General features: G+C 40.7%; 1 long non-coding RNA gene across 2 annotated transcripts in view; it reads right to left on the bottom strand.

Annotated features, from left to right (window-relative positions):
- LOC139082800 (uncharacterized) overlaps nt 1–26,283 on the bottom strand; it is a 67,762-nt gene that overhangs the window by 958 nt on the left and 40,521 nt on the right. Inside the window, exon 2 of one of the 2 annotated variants that reach the window (XR_011539046.1) lies at nt 3,248–3,441. This is a non-coding gene — a long non-coding RNA (uncharacterized lncRNA). Of the gene's footprint in view, nt 1–560; nt 3,442–26,283 lie in introns of those variants that run through there. The other variant, XR_011539045.1, reaches the window with a different exon arrangement.

Here is a 26,283-nt window from a genome sequence, read left to right as displayed (position 1 = left end):
TAATCATTGAAGGGAGAAGTGTTCTGGGTATAACATCTCATTTTCATTCATTTCTTTCCCTGGCCCAATCTCTAAGCCCTAGGAAAACAGAGGGTTGTAAATAAAACCTAAAACGTATTTAATTTAAACTTCTTCAAGACATTAGGTGTATTGACATAGCTTTGATAACTATGTAACAGAGAATAACACAAAATGAGGGGCAAGGCACTACTGTAACATTGTCACTCTGCCCTCAGCAAAGCTCTGGCACCTTGAAGCACTGCTTGAAGCCAGAGTACCAGGTAGTAGAAGCTGAGAGCAACGGCCGCCACTAGTGCAGTATCAACACGCCCGGCTGGAACAGCAGGATCCAGGAGAAATGGTGGCAGGATCAAGCGGATGGGACTTGGTTTATCATTAGACTTTTCGTGAACATTTATGAAACATTGCCAAGGAATAGTCAGGGTCAGAGAGAGAGGACTTTACCAGGAACTGAATTCTTGGGTGAATGAACGGAGGGTAGAGCCAGAGCTGTCTCATGTATCAGTTAGCTTTTATTACATAAAAAACTCCAAAACTTATTGGCATAATACAAGAACCATTTATTATTTCTCACAAGTCTAGATGGATTGGACAGCTCTGGTGACCTGGGCTGGGCTTGGTTTATTTCATTTGGGCTCACTCATGTGTCTGTGTCAGCGAACAGGTCAGCTGGGGACTTACTAAACTCAGGGGCCTTGGCTGAAATGACTCAGCTTTCCTCCACATGTTTCTCACATCCCTCCAGTGAATTAATCCAAACTTGTCCTCATAGTGGAGGCAGGGTTCCAAATGAGAGAACAAAAGAGCACAAAACTTCTCGAGATCTAGGCTTGGACCTGGAATACCATCAATTCCATCCCATTCTGTAGATCAAAGCAAATCATAGGACCAGGTCATATTTAAGGGGTGCACCTCTTGATGAAAAAATCTGCAAAGTCAACTGCAAGGGAGGCAGATACAGAGAGGGAAACGACTTGGGCCATTTTTGCAATCAACCCACGACATCTGGATTATTGCTTTTATCATATCACTTGTACGGGAGAAACTTGATTTATTCTCCATAAGTTTCCCAGAACTCTAAAGTTGGAAGGATCTTGGTGATCACTGTCTAGTCCAACCTCCTAATTTCAGAGAAGAAATCTGAGATCTAGAGAGGTTATGCAATTCGATTAATTTCTCATAGGTAAAGGAGGACTAGAAATTACTTTTGATTCAGCTCAGAGCTCTTTCTACCACACTGTACTATCCTCTTTCAAGGACACTTTTAAGGTACAACAAAATTTGGTTTTGTTGTCCATTTTTTCACTCACCACATTTGCCATGAAATGATTACCTAGAAAAACACCAGCAGTAGCCAACAAAGACAGTTGGTCTTTCGCCTGTGGTACCCTCACTGAGGTCCTGTCCTGCCCTGCTGGGACTTGCCCTCTGCCCTTGAACCCAAACCCTCTCCCACAGTGAACTTCCATCATCCTAATTATCTGCCCTGTCACATGACTGTCCCTCCCTACAGAACCAACCTGCCCCAGAAGGTCCCAGCATTTGCCCCACAATGTCTATATTTGCCTCAACATTTTATGCTTTTCAGAGAACTGCCCTCACAAACAGTTGCTAATAACCTTAATCTTCCAATTTTCCCTTCCTATTTGGCATAAATAGCTATAATTCTGCCTTCCTCAACTGTAGTTTTTCTCTAGAATCTATATTATGAACCAGAAAATTGAAAGTGCAGTATTTATTTCCCACTTCCGAAGATTATAAACCCATTTTAACTAACAAGCTGTTAGAAACACAGCTGCTCCTTATGTTTTTAACTTGATCAAGAGGAAGAAAGCAAGAGGGAAGGTACAGCTTTCTGGTGATATAATCTTTATCCCCTTTTAGGGGTTGGGGTTTGAGGGTAAGGTAGTGGGTCAAGAATATCAGGTGCCATCGCTTTCTTGGGGACAAGCAGGCGTTGAAGTGACTTGTTACTGAAAGGGCCCAATGCCTGTACACAGAGCATGACAATAGGAAGAAAAGCTTCATATTTTCAGTCATTCTTATGATTTATCTGTTTTTATGGGCATCCCAGCATAGTCCACTTCATTAGCCGTTATAGAGATTTTAATTCTTGAGTTAATTCTGTGTTCATTCATCAGAATGAATATTAATCTCTTTCTAATGTAATTTTTAATTAAATATAGCATCACCATTATGACACCCAAAAGATCTAAGTAGAGTTTGAAAGAGAACACAGACACTATCACAATAAAAAATCAGAAAATTCTGCTCGCATTCTTTTTGAAAGGCTGATCACCTATGAAGTAATGAGAAAAAATTGTGAGATAATATAGGACAGATCTAATTAAGATAATGAGCTATGATTGTGGACGTGATTTTCCAGGGTTAAAGATCTTAACAAAAGGTAATATATGGATATATTTTAAATATCCTCTTTGGTCTACTTACTTATATTAGCAATGCCTCTTAGAAAGGAAAATATTCATCAAAAGTAATGACCCCGAGTCTGCTGCAAGTGCAGAGTTTTAACTATTTTCCTATTACTTATTAATTTAGTACTTTGACAGACTTTTTTTATTTACTTTGTACATTTGACTGGAAACTTTTTTTTTTTTTTAAATCATGGCATTCAAGGGGAAAGAGACATCAGGATCAATGTTCACTTTGCGCCTTAAAAGCTGTATTACAGAGATATTGTGATGTGGCTAGTACAGATTTAGATGGATATTTCTGGAGGAAACTAACTAATTAGCCTGCCTTTTACAGCAGTGGCAAGAAGACAAGCAGGGAAAGATGTCCTCAAGTTTTGTCAGTATGCCTGGGTGCCATCTTTGCTCTTCTCCAAAGACAGAACAACAATCACTTCACCCTGGGTCAACAGTGGTCAATCAGCAGAGATAAATATTCCCTGAGAAGTGCAGAGGTGCTGCGGGAGAGCCCCGGCAGGATCTCATGGCTGCACTACTCCATAAAGACTCAGTGTTGTACTTCGGAAACTCAAGCTCTTCGACTGGCACATGCTAAAGCTGATAGGTGGAAGGAACCGTAATCCAAGTGTGCTAAGAGTTCTGCCCACATCCTGTGCCCTCTCAGCAGTGGCTCTCAAAGGGAAAACTCAAAATCGACTCAGTGAAGCTGGTGCTTCAGCAGATTCCAGGCCCAGAGTCCGCCTCGCGTGTATGCCGCTCACAGTAGCCATGATTTGCATCAAGTAGCATCATACCTTGGATTTGTTTTAGACCATGGAGCAACCTCAGCTCATTACCAGCAAGAAAACTGTGACTCTGGTGCCGTGCTTGACCACAGCTGCAGTGGACTTCCAGGCTCCATTAACTCCGCAGCCCCCAGGACCCTTCCGTGACAGCCTGTGCGGCTACATCAAGTGGCTCTTCACTGAACTCCTGAGAGCCTAAGGATCTGTGAAGAATGTTGGACAAAATAAAAGGATGAAAGACATAAATTATGCATTTGAAAGCAAAGAAGTTGTCAGTTCCTTGTTCTCTGGATTTTTATTGAATCTTGCTTTGCATTCCTTTGCTCTGCTATGTATCCTCTTCCTCCCCCTCCTTCACTCTCTAAATCTACACACATACACACACACACACATACATCTGTGTGGTATTGTGGGAAGAATATTATTAATAAGTCCAAAGACTCACACTTTCTAGTACTGGCACCAACTCTTATGAGCTGTGCAGTCTCAACAAATCACCTAACCTTTCTGATCCTCCATTTCCTCAACCTTGAAATTGGAAAAGCACTATCATCTTGCAGGATTGATGCGAGGACTAAATGAAATGATGAAATTTAAGCACATTGAAAACTATAAACCTTTAGTCTGTGTACTCCCAAAACATAGTGCTGTCAACATGTTCCAACCATATCAGATAATTCGGGAAGCAGAGCCACTGGCTGGAAAGCTTATAACCAGTGATTAATTGATATCTTGAGGAACTAAAACAATGATTTTGGGGTTTGGCTTATTTCAAATGCAGCCCTCAGGGCCCTGGTTGGAGAGCTGAGGATCTGGGAAGAGGCTTGGACACAGGCACCACAGCAAGAAGTCATGGGGACATCTTTTCTGAGGACCTGTATCCATCGAATACATTTAAATAGTTACCCATTCTTCTCACTTTCACACCCATGCTCATCCCACTAATTTTCTTTCCTCTCTCCTCTCAGAATCCAAAATGATAGAGCAGAAAGAGTATTACGGACTTCGTGGGCAAAGAGCTATGGCTCTGCCACTTAGCAAGTTCTTTAACTCTCCAAGCCTCAGGTTTTCCTTCTGTAAAATGGACTCACCGATACAGTCATATTTACTTTAAAAGTACTTAGGACACAAATGTTAGGCTCCTTCAATTGTCTTCCAGTTGTTGGGGGTTGTTAGCAGTAGAGCAAACAGGACCCTCTAGGGGAAAATTCCACGGTGTTACAGTTGGGCCCTCCCACCTCCCTATCTGGACTGTTCCTCCTGGAAGTTGGCATTTCTTCACCCTAACCTCCTATTTTGGGTGGCATCACGCACCCCCAGCTGCCCAGTTGCCACCATTCCGTTACTGCAGTTTCCCTCATATCCATAAACTACTTCCACACACTTCCTCCAAATCTAAGATCAGCTCAGTTCATCATCAATTACTCTACTTAACATCAGGCTGAGAGTGACTGGTAGCCCATTAAACTTCCAGGGGATATTTTTCTTTTAAAATCCACATCTGTTGCAGTGCTGGGGGAGGCAATTGGCACTGGCCTTAGAGTGGAAGTGGGGAAAGCTGCTCATTCTCCAACACTTCAGATACAGAGACGAATGCCTTCCAGAGAGGGACTTTGCCCGCCTATCTGCATGAGTATCCCTCTGCCTTTGAGGTCAGTGTCAAGCCATGCCACCCTCTACCTGTCTCTACCCCATTATTTATCAACCGAGATATCAGCCAGGACCACAAACACAACAAGTCCAAAACTCAGCTAGGCACCTTCCTTCCCAAACCTGTATTCCCTGTCCTAGTGAATTAAACTGCCGTAACTCCAGTTTGAAATCTGGTAGTTATCTAGACCCCTCCCTCTACTGCAACTCTGTCCTGGTTCAAATCCTGATTGCTGGCAATGGTCCCCCAATTAACCTTCCTTCCTGTAGTCTTACTTCCTCCAATCAGCTCTCAACAGGGCAGAGAGAATGGTCTTTGTAAGGAACAAGCGAAATCATTTTATGCTCCTATTCAGAACCCTTACATGTGCCCCCCTGGCTTATAGGACATCTGAGTCCTGAGCCTGTCATCCTCAGTCTGCATGTTCTCCAGCCCTCTCACTAGTCCTTCCCAGTGTTATACTTCGTACCCTACGTGGGGCTCTGATCTTAAACACCTCCATGTCTGTGCTCATGCCACTCAGAATGCCTTTTCTTCCCTCCCTGCCTGGCATTCTTAGGGATTTAGCTCAAGGGCACTACTTTCTTGGCTCTTTCTACACCTTCCCCACCCCCACCACTACCCTGCTTCCTCCCTATCCCACGTCTCTATTTTATACAAATCCCTTTTGTAGTTAGTGCCCAGTGTAGTATGTTCACAATCATTTGCTAACATATTTGACTTCCCGACTAGTCATGGAAACTTCAAAGATAAGAACTATGCCTTAGTCATCTCCGCATCCCCAGTGACTGTCCTCTAGCAGTCCCTAAAGCCTGTTTCTCCCCTCTTAGAAGATTAGAGTCATACATATTAAGGCCTCTCTTAAGCAAGTTGGGGGGATTTCATGATGATGGAAGAAAGCCTGTTTTGGAATCCAAATTTTTCTTTGCCCAGCACTAGCCAAGAAACAGTTGGAAGACAGTATTAAGTAATAAAAACACTAGCTAGTTGCCTGAGTGTCTGGAGTAATGGTTTATAATCCCAACAAGCCTTGGTACTCACATGGGTCTGGAGGCTGTTGTCTGATGCCCTATTTTTCTTACAGGGCTGCCCTTAGCACCTGAGTGTCCAATCCTTGCCTTCCTCTCTTTCCTCTCCTTCCAAATGGAGCTGATTTAATCATGTGTTGGAGAAGCATGTCTCTATACATTCTGGGGACTGTAAACTTTGAAAATCTCGTTCGGTTCAAATGAATGCTCTCCAACGTATTGCCTCAAGGTATCTCAATATAGCACAACAGTAAGACCTGTCATATTTTGACATTGTATGTAGTGTTATTCCAAAGAAACTATAATTTGGGATTTTTTACCACTGCTTTGTGCCTTTTTCACATTTCTCTAAAGTTTGAATCTCAAGGTGCCATACCAGTGCTTTTTCCTGTTCTCATTGACATTTAAGTTACTTTAGTCTGAGAGTCATATCACTCTTGCTTCTGATGACATCAGTTCAGTCTTCCCTGTTGAAAAGCTTTATTTGGGAATGTACTGCAAGTAGTAACAGCAAACAAAAAGTACATCCAGGATTTTTCAATTCCAATTGAACTATCAAGCCAATAGCTTAAAATATGGCTATTGAATATTTGCTGTTTTCCAAGCCCGCAACATGTGCAAACCCTTTTAAACCAACTACAAATATAAATGCGTTCTCTTTTCCTCTGACTTCCCTTATTATTTATGGGGATCCACCACCACACAAAAGAGAGGGGGCTTTCTTAGGCAAAAGTACAATGTACAAGATCAATTTCTTTCAAGCTTTTGCTCATTTGATTAAATTAATTATATGAGGACAGAAGGGGATACTTCCACAAGTATGTGCATGGATGGTCTGTTTGTCTGAGGATTTTGTGGTTGTTGTTGCTGTTGTTCTTACTTATTCCTTCCTATACCTGATAGTATAATCCTAATAAAATTGCTCTTACAGCCTGAAAGGATTTTTTTGCATCCTGGACATACTACTTTATATTGTATCGATAACTACTAATTAAAGGTTCATTTCCAATATTTGGGTGCAAAGGGTAGAGTCTAGTCAAAAGAATCTTAACACAATGGACAGTCTTTAGCTTGGATCTCACTTGAAAAATATAAGTTATGACAATTCATCTAGATACTTTTGTTGTGTGGGATTAATAATAACCTAAGCCAGACAGTTTCTAACTTTACAGCAGGTAAGTTTTATTGAAAATATTCATTTTCCTTAAAATGCTGCCATTAATAACACTGCAAAACACCACTTCACGGGAAATGCTTATATAGTTAAAAAGTGTGTTTCCCTAACAGCTAATGAAGAAATGTACAAAGACCCAGACTCTTAAAGAGCAAAGAAAGGGAAATGCCGACTCTCCAGCATTCAGGTGTCCCTGAATCTACTAAAGCTGGATGAATGTCGGAGCCAGAGACTCCCAGAGGCCTTCAGTCCTTTTCGTGTGAAAATTTAAATTGATTGCTGATCCTTCAGCTCTGTAGGCAGCGAAGGATGGGTTTTGTCTTTTTTTTTCTCTGTAGGAAATTTTTTAAAGAGATCATACTTCCTAATGAAATAAAATATTCTTCAAAGAGGGAAAAAGTGGAAGGCAAGGGGAGGACCAACATTTAAGGAGGCTCAGTAACAGTGCCCATCCAGGTTCAGCCCTCTGCTAAGGAGGCTACTTAGTTCAAGGTGTTATGTCAGTTTTCTGATGGAATCTCACTGGAATGCATATTATACAGGGAAAACCCAGCCCAGGATCTCTATAGTTAAAATCTACGATGATAAATACCATTTCAAGTAAGGTCTCGATAGAACAGAGCTATTTCTATATGCCAACCATTTGTAGATCTGACTTAGCAAATGCCCTGAAACAAATAAGCCCACTCAACAGATAGCACCCCTGGTACCTGAACGTGTAAAAGGCCTTCTCTATCATGACCGTACCTACTCGTCTGAACTATCCAACTTAGAACTCAATTTTACTTCCTTGAACTGATTCCCATGTGCCATTCTAGTCCCAGAAATTAAACATTAAAATGGATGCTTGAGAGAGAAGCAGCTTTGGGCAGACTCCAATCACTGTTTTCAGCATAGATAAAAAAGAAGTTTCCATGTGCATCCAGGCGTGTTCCTTACACCTGTCCCCAGCACTCAGAGTTCTACAATTTTGGCTTTGTCCATGATCGTTGCAATCCCAGAGCACAGCCAAAGCCAGCAGGTCATTCTGACCTGGCTCTGTCAGCCCCCTTTACCCATGACTCATTATCTCCTCTCAAACAGACATCAGGAGTCAGTCCTTGAGCTCTGCAACCTTTCTCTCCCAAGGGTGCCCCGGAAAACATCAATGAACCTCTGCTTTTGATAATAACAGACTTAGTAATAAATATCAATTTTTCCACTGAAGACAAATTGGTAAATGCTTGATGAATATTTTTAAAAAAGCTTCTTAAAAGCATCAAAGAGGGGCCGGCCTGGTGGCGCAGCAGTTATGTTCGCACATTCTGCTTCTCGGCAGCCTGGGGTTCCCCGGTCTGGATCGCGGGTGCAGACATGGCAACCCTTGGCACTCCATGCTGCGGTAGGCGTCCCACATATAAAGTAGAGGAAGATGGGCATGGATGTTAGCTCAGGGCCAGGTTTCCTCAGCAAAAAGAGGAGGACTGGCAGTAGTTAGCTCAGGGCTAATCTTCCTCAAGAAAAAAAAAAGCATCAAAGACCTAACAGGAGGGTGAGGAATAACCAGGCCAAAGGGGAGGGAACACGAAGACAGTGGGCTGCTTTCGCCTGTTAACATTTGTCTGTCTGGAAGGAAAGAGTGGCTGAGATGCTGAGCTGCACAGTTAGCAGCACCTACCACAGTTAGCAGGCTGGAGAGACAAAAGTAAGAGTCCAAGGCCCACCAAGGTTGGGGAACTTGTTCAACTACCGTCTGCTTTAGGCTGGGTCCTCAAAATGCCCCACCTTGGGAGTAACAGGAATCCCAAAGAAATAAAGCTGTCATCATTCACAGACGATATAATTCAGAATGTGGAGAATTCAAAAGAATCTACAAATTAGAATCTTATAAATAAGATCTACAAATCTACAAAGAATCTTCAAATTAATTAGAATTAATAAACAAATTTAGCAAAGTCACTGGATATCAGACCAAAATCAGTTGTATTTCTCTATGCCAGTATCAAACAACTAGAAATTGAAGTTTTTGAAACAATGTCATCTACAATAGCATCTACAAGTCAAATACTTAGAAATAAATCTAACAAAAGATATACAAATAAATCTAATAAAAGAGTCTACACAGAAAATGATCAAATATTATTGAAAGCAATTAAAGATCTAAATAAACAAAAGGATGAACCATATCAATTCTCCCCAAATTAAATTAAGCTATATTTCCAATGCAATCCCAATCAAAATTCCAGCAGTGTGTGTGTGTGTGTGTGTGTATGTGTGTGTGAGTTGACCACCCGACACTCGGGTTTTTATAAAAAGCAACAGACCAAGAATAGCCAAGACAAACAGAAAAACAGACAAAGGTGGCGGATTTACTTTATCAATTATCAAGGCTTATTACAAAGCTATGGGAATTAAGCCAGTGTGCTACTGATGCAATAACAGACAAATAGATCAACAGAGGGGTAGAAGGCCCAGAAAAAAACCCGCACATACATGGTCACTTGATTTATGACAGATGTGCCACTGTAGAGCAGTGGGAAAGGGTCATATTTTTTAAAAATGGTGCTGAGTCAATTGGATATCCATATGGAAAACAATGAAACTTGACCCTTACTTCACATCATACAAAAAAAATCAATTCCAGGTGGATTGTAGATCTCAATGTGAAAGGTGAAACAATCAAGTATCCCAAAGGTAACCCAGGAAAACAACTTTGTGACCTTGAGGTAGGCAAAGATTTATTTAACTACACAAAAAACACTGACCATAAAGGGAAGATTGACACACTGCACTTCAATAAAATTAACCATTTCTGTTTATCAAAAGACACCACTAATAGAGTGAAAAGGCAAGTCACATGGTAAGAGAACATATTTGCAACACCAATAACAGACAAGAGACCAGTATCCAGAATGCAGGAGGAATGCCTACAAGACAATACACATGCCAGACAAATGGGCAAAACACTCGAACAGACACTTCACAAAAGAGAACATCCAAATGGCCAATAAACATATGAAAAGATGCTCAACTTTTTAGTAAATTGTTTTATAAATAAAATAATAAAATATTTTATTAAAATATGTTAATATTTTATTAATTTAATTATATATAATTTATCCATAACATTATACAATATACAAAATAATTTAATTAACTTAATAATAATATTACTAAAATAAATAATAACAATAAATAAATCAGGGAAATGCAAGTTGAAGCCACAATGGAATATCACTATGTACCCGCCAGAATGGATAAAATTTAAAAGACTGACAATATCTAGTGTTTGCAAAGATTGGAGCAACCAGAACTCTCACATACCACTTGTGGTAATGTAATTTGGTACAAGCAGTTTTGAAAATTCTTTGGCAATATCTATTAACGTTGTACATATGCATGTGATCCAGAAAAACCACTCCTGAGTTTATAACCAACAGAAGTGTGAGCATATGTATACCAAACAAATTGTATAGGATATTTCTAGAAAGATTATTCTTAATTACCAGAAATAGGAATACTGTCAAAATGGTCACCAACAATAGAATAAACAAATAAATTGTGGTATAGTCATGCAATGGAATGTACCTATCCTTTGTTCAATTACTTTAATACATTCTTTAAAACACTGCAACTAATGACTCTGATCACCAGTTCCAAGCAATTCTCAGATACCAGCTGGGTGTTACACAATTCAACTCAATTCTGACACTGCCTACCTGAAGAGAGCATCAGATCCCACAGGTTAAGGGCCCAGTCCTACAAGACTGCACTCCTCGTAACTTCAGACACCAGTGGCAAGCCCGAGTGCTTCTGACCAACCAGTAATAGATTGGAGGTCCCAACAAGCCCCTCCTTGGGTTTGATTAATCTGCTATAGCAGCTCACACAATTCAGAGAAACATTTTACTCCCTAGATTACCAGTTTATTAGGAAAGAATACAATCCAGGAACAGCCAAGTGGAAGAGACTCATAGGGCAATTATGGAGGAAAGGGTGCGGAGCTTGCATGCCCTCTCAGAGCTCCACTCTCCCTCAGTCTCCACACGATCACAAATGCAGAAGCTCTCCAAACCCTATCCTTTTTTGTGTTTTTATGGAGGCTTCATTAAATAGGCATGATTGATTAAATCATTGGCCATTGAGTCAACTTCCAGTCCCTCCACCTCTCTGGAGTTCAGAGAGGTGAGACTGAAAGTTCCAACCCTCCAATCACATGATTGGTTTTCCGGGCAACCAGCCACCATCCTTCTGAGAGCCAAAAGTCACCTATTAACATAACAAAAGACACCTTTAAGGCTCTCATCACTTAGGAAATTCCAAATGTTTAGGAGCTATGTGCCAGGAACAGTGGAAGAAAACCAAATATACATTTCTTATTATAAATCACAATATCATAGCCACTAAATCAAAAACATTCAAAGAAAACTATTTCTATTAGTTTTAATAGAAAAAACTAATGCGTTTTATTCCAATCATAAAGACCCAAACGATATTCACAGATACAAAATATATCGATTGAATAATGAAAACTTTATATAAGTAATAAACAATAGCTTAAAAGTAAATAGTTTGTGCATAAAATATAATGTGATATAAGGCTTATTGTATTCATTCTTTTTTCTTCTTTCTGCACCATTCTTTAAACAACTTTTCAATCTTTGGGGGATGATGGTTTTTTGCACTCAAACTGCTCCTACGAACAAAGTAATAGCACAGTAAAATAAAATAGAAGTCAAAATAAAGGCTAGACATGAGACCTCTTGAAAGCAAGTGGAAACACAACATTCACACAGCAGTCTGAAGAGGCAGGGAAGATACCACTTCAGCCTCTCTCTTGGTGTATCCATGCTAAACAACAGATTTTGGGTTCATGCACATATGGCATACAATCAGAATTTGTTCTATATGATATTTGTTGACTAGGAACAATTGTTCAAGAATTTTGGTGAATGTGTCTGCCTGAAATGATAATGTTAAAACATCACTTCCTGGGGCTGGCCCCATGGCCGAGTGGTTAAGTTTGCGCGCTCCGCTGCAGGCGGCCCAGTGTTTTGTTGGTTCGGATCCTGGGCGCGGACATGGCACTGCTCATCAAACCACGCTGAGGCGGCGTCCCACATGCCACAACTAGAAGGACCCACAACGAAGAATATACAACTATGTACTGGGGGGCTTTGGGGAGAAAAAGAAAAAAATAAAATCTAAAGAAAAAAAAATCACTTCCTATAGCATATTCATTTAGTATGTGTTGGAGTTGAAAAAGTCATTCTACTGAATAAAAAGGAGTCATTCAAAAAAACTGGAATAAATTTTCAAGAGCCATTATAAACGAAGAGTTGTTAACTGAACACTCATTAGGTAGGGTTTAAATCTGAACTACAAGCAACGAAAACAAACAAACTATTGCCACATGTAAGAATGTGGGTGAATATCAAAAATATATTGCTAAGGCAAAGCGAAATAAAAAAGAAGGCATACTGCATGCTTCTGTTTATAGAAAATTCCAAAGCATGCAAAACAATCTATAGCATTAGAAGTCAGCTTAGCGGATACCTCTGGGGAACAGAGGAGATGTCATAACTGGGAAGGGCCTGAGGATGGCTTCTGGGGTTTGGGTAATATTCTATTTCTTAATCTAGGTGATGGTACCAGGGTATGTTTTTGTGATAATTCATTTAATTGCATACTTGTGTTTTGTGCACTTTTCTGTTCGAATGTCATAGTTCACTAAAAAAATTTATTTAAAACAATTCTTTAAATATAACTGAAAATAGCAACAAAAATATCAAGTACCTAAAGAATAAAACTAATAAAAAATATGCAAATCTCTATGGAGTAAACTATGAAACTTTGTTGAGTAAAATGAAAGGCCTAAAGAAATAGGGATATCTACCATGTTCATGGATTGGAAGAATCAGTGTTGTAAAGATTCAATTCTCCTCAAAACTGATCATAGGCTCAACATGATCTCAATCAAAATAACAACAGATTGCATGTGAGTGTATGGTTTGACAAGCTGACTCCAAGATTTATATGGAAATGCAAAGATCTGAGAATAGTTTATATTCTGGACAACCCAAAAGAGAAAGAACGAGATGGGAGTATTTGCTCTGCTGGAATAACAACACTTAACATAAAGCTAAGGTAATGAAGAGGTTGTGATATTGGTGGAAGAATATCCAAATCAACCAAGAAAACAGAATAGAGAGAGCAGAAACAGATCTGTGCATACATGACAAAACTGACAGTGTAGACCAGTAAGAATGGGACCATGTTTTCCATAAATGGCGCTTGTACAATTGGGTTTGTACAATTGTACAATATGGGGAAAAAATGAAATCAGACCCCATGTCACACCACACAAAAACTCGATTTCAAATCTATTATAGACCTACATAGGAAAGACAAAATAATAAAGCTTTTAGAAGACGATACAGCAGAATATCTTCATGACCTTGAGACAGAAAATGATTTATTAAACAATGAGAAGAAAGAACAAAAGAATGAAAGAAAAAAGAGGGAAAAGAAAACCACCAAACCATCTTAGTAAATTAGATTGTACTGAATTAAGAACTTCTCTTCAAAAGCTAAAAGTATCACACTCTCTGATTTCAAAATATACTACAAAGCTATAGTAAACAGCATGGCAATGGCGCAAAAACAGACACACAGATCAATGGAACAGAATCAGGAGCCCAGAAGTAAACCCACACATCTATGGACAGCTAATTTTCGACAAGGGAGCCAAGAGCATACAATGGAGAAAGGAGAGTCTCCTCAATAAATGGTGTTGGGAAAACTGGACAGCCACATGCAGAAAAATGAAAGTAGACCATTACCTTACACCATGCAGAAAAACCAACTCATAATGGATTAAAGACTTGAATGTAAGACCAGAAACCATGAAAGCTCTAGAAGAAAACATAGGCAGTATGCTCTTTGATATCCATCTTAGCAGCATTTTTTCAAATACCATATCTGATCATGCAAGGGAAACAATAGAAAAAATAGACAAATGGGACAACATCAAACTAAAAAGCTTCTGCACAGCAAAGGAAACCATCAACAATATGAAAAGACAACCTAACAATTAGGAGAAGATATTTGCAAACTATATATCAGATAAGGGGTTAATATCCAAAATATACAAAGAACTCATAAATCTCAATGACAAAAAAGCCAAAACCCCAATTAAAAAATGGGCAAAAGAGGGACCAATCCTGGGGGTGGCACAGCAGTTAAGTTCACACGTTCTGCTTCAGCAGCCCAAGGTTTGCCAGTTCGAATCCCGGGTGCAAACATATGCACTGCTTGTCAAGCCATGCTGTGGCAGGTGTCTCACATAAAATAGAGGAGGATGGGCCAGATGTTAGTCTTCCTCAGCAAAAATAGGAGGATTGGCGGCAGATGTGAGCTCAGGGCTAATCTTCCTCAAAAAAAAAAAAAATGGGCAAAACATCTGAACAGAGATTTCTCTGAAGAAAATATATGCATGGTCAACAGGCACATGAAAAGATGTTAAACATCATTAACTATCAGGGAAATGCAAATCAAAACTATAACGAAACATCACCTCACTCCAGTCAGAATGGTTATAATTAACAAGACAGGAAGTGACATGTGTTGGAGAGGATGTGCAGAGAAGGAAACGCCCATACACTGCTGGTGGGAGTGCAAACTGGTGCAGCCACTATAGAAAACAGTGCAGAGTTTCCTCAGAAAATTAAGAATAGATCTACCATATGATCCAGCTATTCCACTGCTGGGTATTTATCCAAAGAACTTGAAAACACAAAGGCATAAAGATATATGCACCCTTATGTTCATTGCAGCATTATTCACAATAGCTAGGACTTGGAAGCAACCTAAGTGCCCATCAAAGGATGAATGGATAAAGATGTGGTATATTCAAGATGTGGTGTACTCAAAGGAATACTACTCAGCCATAAGAAATGACGAAATCTGGCCATTGATGACAACATGGATAGAACTTGAGAGTGTTATGCTAAGTGAAATAAGTCAGAGGGAGAAAGCCAAATACCATATGATCTCACTCATAAGTAGAAGATAAAAACAACAAACAAACACTTAGCAACAGAGATTGGATTAGTGGTTACCAGAGGGGAAGAGGGGAGGAAGGAGGGTGAAAGTGGTGATTAGGCACACGAGTATGGAGAGGGAATGTAATTAGTCTTTGGGTGGTGAACACGATGTAATTTACACAGAATTCAAAATATATTACGATGTACACCTGAAAGTTATATAATGTTATAATCCATTGTTACTATAATACAAATCGGACAGTTACTGCCCTATCGGCTCACCTGCCTGTAGGAGTCGCCTCGACTGTCTCATTGACTGCTTATAATCTGCCATCAGCCAAGTAACGTGAGACGCACCCCTAATGGAATTGCGTGTGAAAATAAGAGTAACAATTTCTCGAATGAGGGCCTAAGAGACTTTGGAGCACAGAACTTGTGAAAGCTACTTGTTACCACTTGGCAGCTCTATTTTAGATAGCACTGTACCGCATTTTAACGTGTAATGAAAATCATATGGTTGAGAGCCCAAACCTCATGGACAGGACGCACAGGCAGAAACACCAGCTCACAGCATCCCAGCTGAGTCCAGCCTTGAAGACATCCCAATCCAGGTACCAAACGTGTAAGGGAAGAAGCCTCCAGATGGTTCCAGTCTCCAGCCATTCATGTCTTCCCAGCTGGGGTCCCAGACCTCATGGCACAGAGACAAGCCATCCCCATCAAGTGCTGTGCAAACTCTTAACAACAGAGTTCAAGTACATAAAAAAGTGGTTTTAGTTTTATGCCACTAAGGTTTTGGGTGGTTTGCTACACAGCAATAGATAACTAAAACGCTGGCTGTTAGAAATAAAAGAGGAATTGAGACGCTATGGCATAAATTATGGGAAACTAGGAATAATCAAATTACCCCAACTAGTCATTATATATGTATAATGACTTTAAATGTATATAATATTCAAATGAGACTATCTGTTAGCAGATATTAGGAGAGGATTCTGGAAAGCTAGTTGGACCATATCCTTTTCCTTCCTCCAAGCCCATACCTGAATCTTGAATCTTACCACCCAAAGACCTGCAACACGAAAGGACCAAAGAGAGCAAAAGATAACAGAATTTATCGCTGCTGCAGTGTGGGCAAGAGATAGACCAGAAAAGTCAGATCTCTGCCAGGGGCACAGCTATTAATACTCCGCCCACTAATGGCCTGATTAATGATCTAAATATCCACTCAAAATAACATTTCCTCCTCCTAGAACAAAGAGCTTAGTAAAGAACTTCCACTCCACCCTAAGGGCCATTACCAGCTCTAAGGTAAAATTTTATATGTTGGATCTCATTTTCCTGTTTATTACTAACGCTAAAACGGAAGTTGCCTCCTCAAGCTAAGGATGTGCAAATCCTGCCTGGTGTGTCTGAGGCATGGGTGAGCTAGGTGACAGCCTTCAGCTAGAAACATTCCCTGGATCTGAGTCAGAAGGAAGGTGCATTCCCAAGGCAGTTCAAGTGTCCATCAGAGCATAGAGAGGCAGGGTCCTAGTGCAGTGGAGCCAGTGCTTACTCCGGGAAGATAAGAGCATTGGTCCAACGAACAGGGTAATGGGGAAATGAGAAAATTAGTAGTAGAGTAACAGGATGGGAGTGATGAACAGAACAAGACAAGATGTAACATGTGCTGTGACCCTTTTAATGTGGCACATGGTGCTTGATAGTGAGGCAGGCAAAACTGCTAAAGGGTGATAATTGGAGTCAAATTCCCTGCTTCTCCTGCTTTGTGAAGGAACCATCAGCACAGCCCAGATACCAGAGGTGATTTGAGCACAGGTGACATCCAAAGTAAAAAGAATAGATGAGATGATTTCTAGACAGAGGGACAGCAAGAACAAAGGCCCTGAGGCAGGAGATGCCCAATGTTCAAGGAACAGCAAGCAGGCCAGTAGGGCAGGAACAGAGGGAAAAGTAGTAAGAGATGAACACAAAGAGACAGGAAAGGCCAGATAATGCAGGGTCTTGATGGCTATTATAAAGACTTGACCTGTTACTCTGGGTAACCACTGGAGAGTTTAGAGCAGATAAATGAAATCACCTAACTTCTTTTTAGCAGGGTGACTCTTGAAGCTGTATTAAGAATAAACTGAGGGGGCAGCCCTGTGGCTGAGTGGTTAAGTTCACATGTTCCCCTTTGGTGGCCCAGGTTCGCCAGTTCAGATCCTGGGTGTGGACCTACACACCTTTCATCAAGCCATGCTGTGGTGGCATCGCACATAGAAGAGCTAGAATGCTTACAACTAGGATATACAACAATGTACTGGGGCTTTGGGGAGAAGAAAAAAAGAAGAAGATTAGTAAGTGATGTTAGCTCAGGGCCAATTTTTGTCACCAAAAAAAGAAAATTAAAAAAAAGAAGAAGAAACTGAAAGAGTGACCAATCCAGAAGCCACTGCATTATTCTGCCCTTGATATATTGGTGGCTTGGCCTGAGTAGGGGGAGTGGCAAAAGTGGTTGGATTCTGAATATGAAAGTAAAGTGAAGTAAAATAAAAACATCAGAATTAGCTGACCGATTAGAAGTGAAATGTTCCCCTTTCTTGCATTATTTTTCTTCATAGCAACTGACTTTCTGACATACTACACATTTAACTTTCAATGTTCTTATTGACCCTCCTACACAAATGAGAGCTACATGAAGGTAGGGAATTTTTTTGTCCGTTTTGTTCACTGTTGTACCCCCAATGTCTGGTATGTAGGAGGCACTCAATAAATTAATTGCTGAATTGATCAATTCATAAATCAATTAATAAATCAAGTAACTGAGTTGACTCATCTGAAGAATTTTAATAACTCAATTAAGATATTTTGCTCTTGTCACATTCTCTTCCTTTTGTAGACATTATATATTATAGATTTGATCTCATTACTCTGCCGTGAGTCATCTATCACAGTGAATTCATTTGAAATTGATCTACATTGCTTAGAAAGTGCCACCTAAATTACTTCTGCAGCTTGGTAGCCCTGTTCTGATAACTGGGATAAACAAACAGCTGTTGATGTGCTAGACTTGGAATTAGTTCATTACTGAGTTGTAATCGACTTGATTTAATTAGCGTCGGTGTCAGTGAGGCGTGTTCAAAAGGGCAGATGGTGTCACAACTACTCTCGTGTTGCGGTAACGTTGTGCCTGCTTTCTATTTTGAGTGTATGATGTATGAAGCTGCTTTGATGCAGCCATTTTGATGCCAGGACAATATGACAAGACTAACCTGAGGGAACCACTTTGAAGCAGGAACATGGGGACACCACCTAAAAACAAACCGTCCAATTCCCACCTTTCCTTTTCTGCAAGTGATGAGCTTCATTCCTTCTCTGAGATTCAAGGGACTGAGACTGAAGGCAAGGTAGGGCCAAGAATGAACTGAGGGATGGCCTGGGGTCAGGTTCCATTTCTGAGACTCATATGTGTCACATTTGCACATCTTCGAAGGGGACATCAATGATTCTAAACAGAATTTCTGTCATTCTCTGAATATTCACCTATGCCTCAAAAGATCTGTGCACTGAATAATCATTTGCTTTTATTTAAATTTCTTTAGTTGTTTAATAAGGGCAGTTTCTTCTGTTTTGCATATGAGAAGATGGACTCCTTTGCTTTTTTGCAATGCTTTCCTCTTGTTAGGCCTTCCTTATTTGATTAGGTTTTTATCAGACCCCAGAGATGAGGGAGGGGAGGGTGGTATCAGGGCAGAGCACATTTCCTATTCTCAGGTTCAGGTGCACAGGAGATCGTCCTGCAATGGGATGCCTGGTATTGGAGGGAGGTGTGGGGGGATGTTGGAAGGAAAGGAAACGAGAGGAATCGGGGATTTGGGCATGGTGGACACTGTTCTAGAGATCTACACCATCATTTCACACAAGGGGCCATTCTTCTCTTTTGATGTGGGGTACGGGAAGGGGGTGGACCATGTGGAACAGGGAGAAGGAAGACCTGTTTTTTCCCCAGGGCTTACAAGTACACTACCATCTCTTACCAACTCATCTTCTTCTGCTTCACTTCTTGCTTCTTTTCCCCCATAACTCCTCCCCTTCCAGCATTTTTGCCCTCTCCCCCACTGCATCTGTGCTCCTCTTCCAAGTACCAGGTTTCTAACCTCTCTCTAGTGAAATAATTCGGTCCCCATCAATCCCTTTTAACAATTCCCAGGCTGGAGAACAGACTGCAAATGGCTTTTCTCCTCTGCACTTAGTGTTGCTCAAGAAAAGGGAGGAGTAGGCTCTCCTTGGTGTCCTGTTGGCTGCGGCCTCCTCTCCCTCCCAGGGGGAGTCCCTGGGAAATGGTTGGAGGTGGTGGAGAATTTGGCTCTTCAATTTGCAAAAGCAACACAGCTAAGCCCAGTAGGAGTACTTTTCTTCCAAAGCTCTCTATCCTATGAGAGAAATTCATATCTCCCCACGTGATTTGACTTTATTTTACATAGATGCCTTTCCCACCCTTACCCTAAATCATATGGCAATTCATATGGCCGCATTCATCTAAGAATATAGAGAATCCCTTCTTACATAGTTCGTCTCACATTTAAGGTGGTTACATTATATTTGGCATTACAAAATCTGTTTGTGTGCATGTGAATGAAATTGGTACTTATATCAGGAGTCTGAGCACAGCTTAGCTGGGTCCTGCCTACAAAATTGCAATCAAGGTGTTAGCTGGGCTGTGTTCCTTTCTGAAACTCAGGGTCCTCTGCCAAGCTCACTTGGTTGCTGGCCAATTTAGTTCTTTGCGGCTGCAGGACTGTATGTTCCCTGCCAGGCAGCCCTCTCCAAAAGAGCAGGTCACATCATAAGAGCTTGCTTTCTCAAGTCCAACAGGAAAGTCTCTCACCTCAGAGGAGGCTCAGGCCCTCCCTGAAGTGCTTTCCTCAGATTAAGTCTGGCCTATGCAATAATCTCTTGTTTCCATATAACATAATTTAATCATGGGAGTGACATCCCATCACCTCTGGCATATTCTGCTGGTTAGAAGCAAGTCACAGGTCCCACTGACACTCAAAGAGAAGGTATTACACAAAAGCATGGACACCAAGTAGTGGAAAATCATTGTGGGTCACCTTAGGCTCTGTCTACCACATCACTTAAGATTTATTTAAAATAACTACATGTTTTGCTATGAGTATAAATGTAATCTGTTTTCATTAAAAACCCAATAATTACAGCAATAAATAAAATAGAAACTCAAAGTTTCTAGCTACTGGTTAGAGATCAGAGATAGAATGCAGAGATTTTGCATTCTGACAGGCTTGTCAAATGTTCTTCTATATTCTATTTTACATTGCACATTGAGTTATGTAAATAACAAACAATGGCCATTCAATGGATTCAGTAGAGGAAATATTCTGAACCAAATAGGTCAGTCTCTTAAAATATTGCTGGAAAAACATACACAAACCAGGCTTGGAAGAATCAAGGACTCATTTGCAGGCAACCATGAGGTATTCTTAGTGTGGACTAGAGGTGAAGAGAGAGGGGTACGTTTATATAATTTCCTTGATGTCCCGATTTGGCAAAGCCCTTGAGAATGCTGTGGGCAGCTCTTGGTTCCCTCTGCTTTAGAACCACTTCTGACAGATTCCTGGCCGTAGGGGCCAACAAATGTATCCAGAGAACCAAGGCGTTAGAAACAAAGCAAAACCCTAAAAGATTATGAATATTTATAAGCACTGGATTTTTTTTTTCCAGAAATATAGCGTTCACTGCAGAAGGCCCATTGAGTGCAGACATGATGCTAATATTGCTGTTCTAGCACTGCCTTAGAGCTTTTGGTGTGGTGGATTATGGTTATCTCATTTATTCTAATTAATTTCACTACTATTATGTCCAAAGCCCTGTCTAGTCAGTATGAATGCCTCCCTCCTCCATATTCCCTTCCAATTTTGTGTGTAACACTGCAGTGGGCTATCACTATGCTTACTCCATTCATACCAAAGTGATAAAACGTGTCATGAATCAGAATACACTTTCCTCAAAGCATATTGGGCTGTAAGTCTTAAGCGAACACCTCTGCCTTACATCCTTCTTTCTTTATCTTCTTCAACTATTTCAGAGAATTTAAATTTAAATTGCATCTATTAGGGAAGACCAGAGATAACAGTTTTACATAATAATTTAATAGAAGTGGCATTGACTGGAAAAAATCACACTGCAGGCCTATTTAAATAACTCAGTGCACTGAAAATACAAAAAAGCCCTGAAACACGCAACTATGAGAGGTCAAAACAATTCCTTGTACTACAATTATGTAAGTTTGCAATTTGCTTAATCCCAGCTAAGTGTTTATAGCTAATTTAAGAAGATTAAATTACACTATAGTTTCTATGCATTAGCCAAGAAGAATGAAATGGAAACAATTCACCCATATGGTGAAGTGCGCCTATAAGACTGTTTTGCAAATTTATTCAATAAATTTATGGAGCACCTAATAGATGCCAGGCACTGTTCTAGTCCTGGGATACAAAGATAAACCAGGCAGACAACAAGCTTGATATCACGGAGACATCTCAAGAATGTGGGAGACAGGAAATAAACAAGGAAATGAATCATTATGTAATTGCAGGTTACGGTAACTGGGAAAAAAAAACAGTAGAGATACAGGAATAGAGTATGATTGGAGGAAAGGGGAGGGATAAGGGGATTAGGAAAGGTTTTTTGGAAGAGGTGATATTTTAACAGAGACCTGAATTGGTGAGGAGAGAACTAAACAAAGAGCTAGAGGAAGAGCGTTCTAGGCTTTGGAAAAGCAGGTTTTCAGACCTAGAGGCTAGAAGAAGGGCCAAGGTGGCCACATAGTGAACAAGGAGGAGTCGTAAGCAGTTAGTTTGAAGACAGAGGCAGGAAACAAGATAATGTAGAGCCTTAGAAGCGCATGTAAGCAGTCTGGATTTTATGTTGGGTGTAATGAGAAGCAATGGGAATTTTAGCTATAATATTCTGAAAATTCAAATATAGTGCTGACTATGTACTTGGGCTGCTCTAAGTGCTTTACAAATATGAACTCATTTAATCATTTAACAAGCCTATGAGATAGATGCTATCATTATCCCCATTTTACAGATAAGGAAACTGAGGCCCAGAGAGATTTCACATCATCACACATGCTTGTATATAGCAGAGCTAGGATTGTAACTAGGCCTAACCATCTACTTGATTTATTTTTAAAATTCACTCTGGTTGCAAAGTGGAGGACAAAGTGTAGGAGGGCAGGAATAGTCCAGGCCAGAGATGATAGGGGCTTAGATTTAGGGATGACAGTGGAAGAGGTGAGAATGGTTGGTGTCTGCATTCATTCTTTGTCCAAACTATGACAAAGTACCAGTGCTTTTGCTTCTATGAAATGAAGCTTATAATAGCAGAAAGATTATCTACAAATAGGAAACCAGAATTATGTGACCCACGGACCAAGAAGAAATTTTCTTGATCTTTCAGAAGATTAGAGAAACCTTAACCCTAGAAGATTAGAGAAAATCTGAGGTCTATAGCAGAGAGAAAAAAATAAATTTTTCTACCCGCATATTCTCTCCAGCTGTTTGAAAAAGGCACACGGCAATCCCCCTACAAGGATGCTCACGCACTGCCCTATCCCTGACTGCTATCCCAGTAGGATCTACTAGAGGCAACCCTGAGCTAGCTGCCTGGGGAACAAAGGCAAATAGGAATTTTTTTAAATACCTATATTACATATTAAATAATTGAAAGTTGAGGTAAACGCTACAAAGGCAACAAAGTGCTGAAATGGAGAGTGATAGGGGGAGCTACGTAAATGGTGAGGTCAGAAAAGGCCTCTCTGAGAATGGGACATCTGAACTGGGACCTGAAGAAGGACAGAGGAAAGGGTATTCCAGGCCCAGAGAAAAATATGCAAACGTCCTTGGATGGGATAGAGTTTAAACGGACCAGAGCAGATGCGGCTGCGTGAGTGACGTTAGAAAGATAAGCAGGATTGAAAGTCAAAGTTGGGACTTCATTGCATGTACAATAGGAGGCCATTGGAGGATTTTAAGCAGAAGGATGGCATCATCATATTCATTCAGGCAGCCAGTTAACAATTATACACTGAACATCTGCCATTCGACAGGCACTACTAGGTGCTGGCACACGCATACCTTAGAATTTGGGGACAGATAACAGGCCATCCCCGATGTCACTGTTGAGTGCTCCAGAATCCATTCTCCCCATAGACTATCTGGGGGAATGTAAATGAAAGAGTAATATTTTTTAAATACAATTGTAAGTCTATCAAATTTACTTTGACTCCTAAATGCTTCAGAAATAACCTAGTCTGGCTCATCTCCACAGGAGCTGCTGAATTAAGGCTCTCTGACTCAATGCACAAATGAAGAAATGACAGCAAGGCCAACTGCAGCTCTAAAATGTAGAGACTATAAATGATTCCAGCGAAAAATGGTAAGAGTTCCTACAGTAAATATTTTCCTACAATCACTTATAAATAATTCAGATTTCTCTTTGAACCACCTGTCAGTGTTCCTTGGGAAACTAAACTGAGTATCTACCTGCCTATGACTCCACTTCCTGTTTCATAAGCCACAGTGGACAAGAGAGAGGTGCTCTCCACATTCTCTCTCCTTGGATCCACTTTCTTGTCCACAAACATCCCAGAAACCATAGACAGTAGTTAAGAAAAGAGGGTCTGAAGAGGAGGAAGTGGATAGGGAGGATCTCGCCATTCCAGGAGTTAAGGCAGTTTGGATGTGTTGAGAAGACTCCAGACTGGAAAGTCTAAAGACCTGGATGAGGTTCCTCACTCTGTCCCTTAGTAAAGTTTCAGGGAAATTGTTTAAAGTGCACTGAGACAGTTTTCTCATCTTGCCTCATAGGAGAAAAAAATCAGCAATAGACAAATTAATAAAAATAACCATTGTAAATAACTTTAAATGCTATGAAAAAAAATAAAATAGAGCACCCTGGGAGAGACTGGGAATGGTGGGAATTCTGAGTCAGCCAGATAGTTCAGAGAAGGACTAAGCCAGGGGTGCTGGTCACTCTGCACTGAAGGAAACATCAGGACTCTACACATCATGAGTCGTGAATATTAAACACAGGGAAAATAGTAAACATTCCATAAAAATGTGCTTGCTCTTTCATTCACTGGTGTGTAGAAACTAAGAGTTGTCTGAGAGAAGGAGAGCTGGGATTCAGAAAGCAGGGTGAGGGTCTCACCACCATGAAAGGTAAACCAGGAAATAGAGAAAAAAAATGAAAATCAAGACTTACTGTGCTGCTGTCTATGTTTGCAAAAGGGAGCCCAAACCCAGGCCAGCGTGTTGTCAGTGCCACAGGTTCTAAACCAGAGGCTTCAGTAGTTGGGGGGTGTGCTTTTATTTCTGAATTCCCACTGGTCCAGCACCGAGGTTGACAGAAGAGTAAGAGTTGAACAAGTGAGAGAATAAACAGTTTGGGTTTTTTTAAAACCTCTATTTCCATTTTTTTTCTTCTTCTCCTCAAAGCCCCCCACTACATAGTTGTGTATTGTAATTGTGAGTCCTTCTGGTTCTGATATGTGGGACACCACCACAGCATGGCTTGATGAGTGGTACTAGGTCAGTGCCCAGGATCTGAACCTGCAAAACCCTGGGCAGCTGAAGCAGAGCACGCAAACTTAACCACTTGGCCACAGGGCTGGCCCTAAACAAGTTTATTTGTCTTTAAGTTTAAGCTTTGTTAAAAACAAGACAATAGGCCTAAAATGGAGTTGCTTGCGCTAAGCCCCGCATTACTAAACCAAGACTTAAGTTACAGTTTTAGCTCTCCCAGAAATGGAATCTTAAACCAGTCAATCAGGAATTTCCTGATCAGCACTTGTTAGGTAATCTGCCAGATAGATGCCCACCATGCCCCAAAAGAAAGGGATCTTGCAATAACCAACCTGCTTTTTTTGCTGAATATAACTTCCTTGTTCTGCTCTCTTCTGCTTATAAAAGTCTTTCATTTTGTACAGCTCCTTGGATCTCCTTTATCTGCTAGACTGGATGCTGCCCAATTACAATTAATTTTTGCTCAAATAAACTCTTAGAATTTTTTTTTTTTGAGGAAGATTAGCCCTGAGCTAACATCTGCTGCCAATCCTTCTCTTTTTGCTGAGGAAGACTAGCCCTGAGCTAACATCTGTGCCCATCTTCCTCTACTTTATATGTGGGATGCCTGCCGCAGCATGGCTTGACAAGCGGTGCATAGGTCTGCATCCAGGATCCAAATCAGCGAACCCCAGGCTGCAAAAGTGGGACATGTGAACTTAACCACTGCACCACCAGGCTGGCCCTAAACTCTTAGAATTTTTCATATACCTCAGTTTATCTTTTAACAGTTCTGGGGTCAGAAGAAGGAACCAAAGAACATCCCCGAAGGCCCCCAGGCAATGATCAACCAGACACAGATACCCGTGGAAGTCCTTGAGCTCGCTGCTTTCTCACTCCCTCTAGAGATGGTGGGTAAGTCCCTCTTGAATCCTGCTCCACAGCTTTTGTGTGAAAGAGATTTCAGACTTTATTTAAGCATTTCTTTTTCCAGTCTGGCTCCGGAAACCAGCCTAGTCAGACTGGATCTGATTTAGGGTCAGACTAGGTCCAACTTAGAAACTGGATGGGGTTGGTGATCAGACAAGGTCCGATTTAGAAACTGGATGAGGTGGGTGTCAGACTGGATCCAACTTAAGCTGGACTGGGTCCAATGTGAGCCCTCAGGTGAATAAAGTTTTGTTTTAAGGGTGACCAAGCAGGTTAACCTTACCAAAGATAATCTTGGATCACAGTGTAGAACTTTTAAACCAGATAAGCTTATCCATTTATGAGGTGCCCTAGAGAAAAAGGGGTCTCAGCCAAACACTCACCATAACGGGTAAAGGAAAAATTACGTTTCCTCCTCTACAGTTTCCAGTGACCAGTTTGAGACCCACTGGGACACCCCATGTGCTCCAGAGCCTGGAGGCAGGATCCTGGGAAAACCGGCAGAAGCCGGCAAAGAATGCAATTCTTACCAAAGTCACCTCTACCAGGACTCTATCTGTGGTACCTGGTCAAGAGAGCAAGACAACATTTCATGTTGGCTTTTCCTTTCCAAATTCAAATTGGCAGGCAATAAAAAACATTTGTAAGAATTAGATCTTTGAA

The sequence above is a fragment of the Equus przewalskii genome, chromosome 4 (genome assembly GCF_037783145.1).
Source record: "Equus przewalskii isolate Varuska chromosome 4, EquPr2, whole genome shotgun sequence".
In the NCBI taxonomy this organism is placed as follows: domain Eukaryota; kingdom Metazoa; phylum Chordata; class Mammalia; order Perissodactyla; family Equidae; genus Equus; species Equus przewalskii.
Note: the sequence above shows the minus strand (reverse complement) of the source record. Positions and strands in the feature narration are given on the sequence as shown.